Here is a 6000-nt window from a genome sequence, read left to right as displayed (position 1 = left end):
CTGGTTTTCTTAATGAAAAACGATCAGTTTGCATTCTACTTTAAAGAGGGAGCCCGGCTAGCTCAGTCGGTAGAGCATGAGACTCTTAATCTCAGGGTCGTGGGTTCGAGCCCCACGTTGGGCGAAAACGAGTAATTTTTGCAGGATTATTGCATTGGATCTCATAATATGGCAATTAATCTTGCATTAGACATGCATTAACTCCCAAAAATTGTATATCTTTGGTTTCCCATTGGTGGGAAATGTAACTTCAAGATTAGGTAGGGCATTAGTCTAGATTAACATACAGCGATATTACTCCTATTCAAGTACTAAACAGGCCAACCTGAACTGTAAAACAATCCCTAAGTGGAGGTAAGGCATCAGTTAGGAGTGAACTGAACACTCATGTAATGGGCAATTTGACGTCAAATAAAGTGTGGTAGGCATTAACATTACTTTTGAAATGTTATTCTGAGGGAGCACACAGGGGAATTAGCTCAAATGGTAGGGCGCTCGCTTAGCATGTGAGAGGTAGCGGGATCGATGCCCGCATTCTCCATTCTAAAATGTACATACATTTTATTTTTAACTTGTCATTGCCAAGCTTGTTGCATAGTAAGAACAGATAAATCACAGATGGCTTTCATATATGGTCACATCATAACAACTAAAGGGGTTTTATCAAAAGGGTTTAGGTATTCGTTAGCTTGTGAGAGCAATTTGAGTTCTTATGCAATCTCACAATGACATTTCCACAACTTCCATTTCAATTTTGTCTCATTTTACTTGACACTCTGTCCACTGAGGGATCTATAAATGATAAGTTCCTTGAAAAACAAGAGTTGAGGAATATCTAGGAACTGGTTTTCTTCATGAAAAACGATCAGTTTGCATTCTACTTTAAAGAGGGAGCCCGGCTAGCTCAGTCGGTAGAGCATGAGACTCTTAATCTCAGGGTCGTGGGTTTGAGCCCCACGTTGGGCGAAAACGAGTAATTTTTGCAGGATTATTGAATTGGATCTCATAATATGGCAATTAATCTTGCATTAGACATGCATTAACTCCCAAAAATTGTATATCTTTGGTTTCCCATTGGTGGGAAATGTAACTTCAAGATTAGGTAGGGCATTAGTCTAGATTAACATACAGCGATATTACTCCTATTCAAGTACTAAACAGGCCAACCTGAACTGTAAAACAATCCCTAAGTGGAGGTAAGGCATCAGTTAGGAGTGAACTGAACACTCATGTAATGGGCAATTTGACGTCAAATAAAGTGTGGTAGGCATTAACATTACTTTTGAAATGTTATTCTGAGGGAGCCCACAGGGGAATTAGCTCAAATGGTAGAGCGCTCGCTTAGCATGCGAGAGGTAGCGGGATCGATGCCCGCATTCTCCATTCTAAAATGTACATACATTTTATTTTTAACTTGTCATTGCCAAGCTTGTTGCATAGTAAGAACAGATAAATCACAGATGGCTTTCATATATGGTCACATCATAACAACTAAAGGGGTTTTATCAAAAGGGTTTAGGTATTCGTTAGCTTGTGAGAGCAATTTGAGTTCTTATGCAATCTCACAATGACATTTCCACAACTTCCATTTCAATTTTGTCTCCTTTTACTTGACACTCTGTCCACTGAGGGATCTATAAATGATAAGTTCCTTGAAAAACAAGAGTTGAGGAATATCCAGGAACTGGTTTTCTTAATGAAAAACGATCAGTTTGCATACTACTTTAAAGAGAGAGCCCGGCTAGCTCAGTCGGTAGTGCATGAGACTCTTAATATCAGGGTCGTGGGGTCGAGCCCCACGTTGGGCGAAAACGAGTAATTTTTGCAGGATTATTGCATTGGATCTCATATTATGGCAATTAATCTTGCATTAGACATGCAATAACTCCCAAAAATTGTATATCTTTGGTTTCCCATTGGTGGGAAATGTAACTTCAAGATTAGGTAGGGCATTAGTCTAGATTAACATACAGCGATATTACTCCTATTCAAGTACTAAACAGGCCAACCTGAACTGTAAAACATCCCCTAAGTGGAGGTAAGGCATCAGTTAGGAGTGAACTGAACACTCATGTAATGGGCAATTTGACGTCAAATAAAGTGTGGTAGGCATTAACATTACCTTTGAAATGTTATTCTGAGGGAGCACACAGGGGAATTATCTCAAATGGTAGAGCGCTCGCTTAGCATGCGAGAGGTAGCGGGATCGATGCCCGCATTCTCCATTCTAAAATGTACATACATTTTATTTTTAACTTGTCATTGCCAAGCTTGTTGCATAGTAAGAACAGATAAATCACAGATGGCTTTCATATATGGTCACATCATAACAACTAAAGGGGTTTTATCAAAAGGGTTTAGGTATTCGTTAGCTTGTGAGAGCAATTTGAGTTCTTATGCAATCTCACAATGACATTTCCACAACTTCCATTTCAATTTTGTCTCATTTTACTTGACACTCTGTCCACTGAGGGATCTATAAATGATAAGTTCCTTGAAAAACAAGAGTTGAGGAATATCCAGGAACTGGTTTTCTTAATGAAAAACGATCAGTTTGCATACTACTTTAAAGAGGGAGCCCGGCTAGCTCAGTCGGTAGAGCATGAGACTCTTAATCTCAGGGTCGTGGGTTCGAGCCCCACGTTGGGCGAAAACGAGTAATTTTTGCAGGATTATTGCATTGGATCTCATATTATGGCAATTAATCTAGCATTAGACATGCAATAACTCCCAAAAATTGTATATCTTTGGTTTCCCATTGGTGGGAAATGTAACTTCAAGATTAGGTAGGGCATTAGTCTAGATTAACATACAGCGATATTACTCCTATTCAAGTACTAAACAGGCCAACCTGAACTGTAAAACAATCCCTAAGTGGAGGTAAGGCATCAGTTAGGAGTGAACTGAACACTCATGTAATGGGCAATTTGACGTCAAATAAAGTGTGGTAGGCATTAACATTACTTTTGAAATGTTATTCTGAGGGAGCACACAGGGGAATTAGCTCAAATGGTAGGGCGCTCGCTTAGCATGCGAGAGGTAGCGGGATCGATGCCCGCATTCTCCATTCTAAAATGTACATACATTTTATTTTTAACTTGTCATTGCCAAGCTTGTTGCATAGTAAGAACAGATAAATCACAGATGGCTTTCATATATGGTCACATCATAACAACTAAAGGGGTTTTATCAAAAGGGTTTAGGTATTCGTTAGCTTGTGAGAGCAATTTGAGTTCTTATGCAATCTCACAATGACATTTCCACAACTTCCATTTCAATTTTGTCTCATTTTACTTGACACTCTGTCCACTGAGGGATCTATAAATGATAAGTTCCTTGAAAAACAAGAGTTGAGGAATATCCAGGAACTGGTTTTCTTAATGAAAAACGATCAGTTTGCATACTACTTTAAAGAGGGAGCCCGGCTAGCTCAGTCGGTAGAGCATGAGACTCTTAATCTCAGGGTCGTGGGTTCGAGCCCCACGTTGGGCGAAAACGAGTAATTTTTGCAGGATTATTGCATTGGATCTCATATTATGGCAATTAATCTTGCATTAGACATGCAATAACTCCCAAAAATTGTATATCTTTGGTTTCCCATTGGTGGGAAATGTAACTTCAAGATTAGGTAGGGCATTAGTCTAGATTAACATACAGCGATATTACTCCTATTCAAGTACTAAACAGGCCAACCTGAACTGTAAAACATCCCCTAAGTGGAGGTAAGGCATCAGTTAGGAGTGAACTGAACACTCATGTAATGGGCAATTTGACGTCAAATAAAGTGTGGTAGGCATTAACATTACTTTTGAAATGTTATTCTGAGGGAGCCCACAGGGGAATTAGCTCAAATGGTAGAGCGCTCGCTTAGCATGCGAGAGGTAGCGGGATCGATGACCGCATTCTCCATTCTAAAATGTACATACATTTTATTTTTAACTTGTCATTGCCAAGCTTGTTGCATAGTAAGAACAGATAAATCACAGATGGCTTTCATATATGGTCACATCATAACAACTAAAGGGGTTTTATCAAAAGGGTTTAGGTATTCGTTAGCTTGTGAGAGCAATTTGAGTTCTTATGCAATCTCACAATGACATTTCCACAACTTCCATTTCAATTTTGTCTCCTTTTACTTGACACTCTGTCCACTGAGGGATCTATAAATGATAAGTTCCTTGAAAAACAAGAGTTGAGGAATATCCAGGAACTGGTTTTCTTAATGAAAAACGATCAGTTTGCATACTACTTTAAAGAGAGAGCCCGGCTAGCTCAGTCGGTAGAGCATGAGACTCTTAATCTCAGGGTTGTGGGTTCGAGCCCCACGTTGGGCGAAAACGAGTAATTTTTGCAGGATTATTGCATTGGATCTCATATTATGGCAATTAATCTTGCATTAGACATGCAATAACTCCCAAAAATTGTATATCTTTGGTTTCCCATTGGTGGGAAATGTAACTTCAAGATTAGGTAGGGCATTAGTCTAGATTAACATACAGCGATATTACTCCTATTCAAGTACTAAACAGGCCAACCTGAACTGTAAAACATCCCCTAAGTGGAGGTAAGGCATCAGTTAGGAGTGAACTGAACACTCATGTAATGGGCAATTTGACGTCAAATAAAGTGTGGTAGGCATTAACATTACTTTTGAAATGTTATTCTGAGGGAGCCCACAGGGGAATTAGCTCAAATGGTAGAGCGCTCGCTTAGCATGCGAGAGGTAGCGGGATCGATGACCGCATTCTCCATTCTAAAATGTACATACATTTTATTTTTAACTTGTCATTGCCAAGCTTGTTGCATAGTAAGAACAGATAAATCACAGATGGCTTTCATATATGGTCACATCATAACAACTAAAGGGGTTTTATCAAAAGGGTTTAGGTATTCGTTAGCTTGTGAGAGCAATTTGAGTTCTTATGCAATCTCACAATGACATTTCCACAACTTCCATTTCAATTTTGTCTCCTTTTACTTGACACTCTGTCCACTGAGGGATCTATAAATGATAAGTTCCTTGAAAAACAAGAGTTGAGGAATATCCAGGAACTGGTTTTCTTAATGAAAAACGATCAGTTTGCATACTACTTTAAAGAGAGAGCCCGGCTAGCTCAGTCGGTAGAGCATGAGACTCTTAATCTCAGGGTTGTGGGTTCGAGCCCCACGTTGGGCGAAAACGAGTAATTTTTGCAGGATTATTGCATTGGATCTCATATTATGGCAATTAATCTTGCATTAGACATGCAATAACTCCCAAAAATTGTATATCTTTGGTTTCCCATTGGTGGGAAATGTAACTTCAAGATTAGGTAGGGCATTAGTCTAGATTAACATACAGCGATATTACTCCTATTCAAGTACTAAACAGGCCAACCTGAACTGTAAAACATCCCCTAAGTGGAGGTAAGGCATCAGTTAGGAGTGAACTGAACACTCATGTAATGGGCAATTTGACGTCAAATAAAGTGTGGTAGGCATTAACATTACTTTTGAAATGTTATTCTGAGGGAGCCCACAGGGGAATTAGCTCAAATGGTAGAGCGCTCGCTTAGCATGCGAGAGGTAGCGGGATCGATGCCCGCATTCTCCATTCTAAAATGTAAATACATTTTATTTTTAACTTGTCATTGCCAAGCTTGTTGCATAGTAAGAACAGATAAATCACAGATGGCTTTCATATATGGTCACATCATAACAACTAAAGGGGTTTTATCAAAAGGGTTTAGGTATTCGTTAGCTTGTGAGAGCAATTTGAGTTCTTATGCAATCTCACAATGACATTTCCACAACTTCCATTTCAATTTTGTCTCCTTTTACTTGACACTCTGTCCACTGAGGGATCTATAAATGATAAGTTCCTTGAAAAACAAGAGTTGAGGAATATCCAGGAACTGGTTTTCTTAATGAAAAACGATTAGTTTGCATACTACTTTAAAGAGAGAGCCCGGCTAGCTCAGTCGGTAGTGCATGAGACTCTTAATATCAGGGTCGTGGGGT

The 6000-nt window shown here is 39.2% G+C and overlaps 9 non-coding genes across 9 annotated transcripts; all 9 read left to right on the top strand.

The window, feature by feature from the left end:
• Positions 1 to 51: 51 nt before the first annotated feature.
• On the top strand, positions 52 to 124 carry TRNAK-CUU (transfer RNA lysine (anticodon CUU)). The gene has a single exon. It is a non-coding gene; the product is annotated as a tRNA-Lys (tRNA).
• A 769-nt stretch (positions 125 to 893) lies between these two features.
• On the top strand, positions 894 to 966 carry TRNAK-CUU (transfer RNA lysine (anticodon CUU)). Its single transcript has one exon. It is a non-coding gene; the product is annotated as a tRNA-Lys (tRNA).
• A 344-nt stretch (positions 967 to 1310) lies between these two features.
• TRNAA-AGC (transfer RNA alanine (anticodon AGC)) lies at positions 1311 to 1383 on the top strand. Its single transcript has one exon. It is a non-coding gene; the product is annotated as a tRNA-Ala (tRNA).
• Positions 1384 to 2577: 1194 nt separating this feature from the next.
• Positions 2578 to 2650, top strand: TRNAK-CUU (transfer RNA lysine (anticodon CUU)). The gene has a single exon. It is a non-coding gene; the product is annotated as a tRNA-Lys (tRNA).
• Positions 2651 to 2994: 344 nt separating this feature from the next.
• On the top strand, positions 2995 to 3067 carry TRNAA-AGC (transfer RNA alanine (anticodon AGC)). The gene has a single exon. It is a non-coding gene; the product is annotated as a tRNA-Ala (tRNA).
• A 352-nt stretch (positions 3068 to 3419) lies between these two features.
• On the top strand, positions 3420 to 3492 carry TRNAK-CUU (transfer RNA lysine (anticodon CUU)). The gene has a single exon. It is a non-coding gene; the product is annotated as a tRNA-Lys (tRNA).
• Positions 3493 to 4261: 769 nt separating this feature from the next.
• On the top strand, positions 4262 to 4334 carry TRNAK-CUU (transfer RNA lysine (anticodon CUU)). The gene has a single exon. It is a non-coding gene; the product is annotated as a tRNA-Lys (tRNA).
• Positions 4335 to 5103: 769 nt separating this feature from the next.
• On the top strand, positions 5104 to 5176 carry TRNAK-CUU (transfer RNA lysine (anticodon CUU)). The gene has a single exon. It is a non-coding gene; the product is annotated as a tRNA-Lys (tRNA).
• A 344-nt stretch (positions 5177 to 5520) lies between these two features.
• TRNAA-AGC (transfer RNA alanine (anticodon AGC)) lies at positions 5521 to 5593 on the top strand. Its single transcript has one exon. It is a non-coding gene; the product is annotated as a tRNA-Ala (tRNA).
• Positions 5594 to 6000: the final 407 nt, after the last annotated feature.

The sequence above is a fragment of the Lissotriton helveticus genome, chromosome 1_2 (genome assembly GCF_964261635.1).
Source record: "Lissotriton helveticus chromosome 1_2, aLisHel1.1, whole genome shotgun sequence".
In the NCBI taxonomy this organism is placed as follows: Eukaryota; Metazoa; Chordata; class Amphibia; order Caudata; family Salamandridae; genus Lissotriton; species Lissotriton helveticus.
Note: the sequence above shows the minus strand (reverse complement) of the source record. Positions and strands in the feature narration are given on the sequence as shown.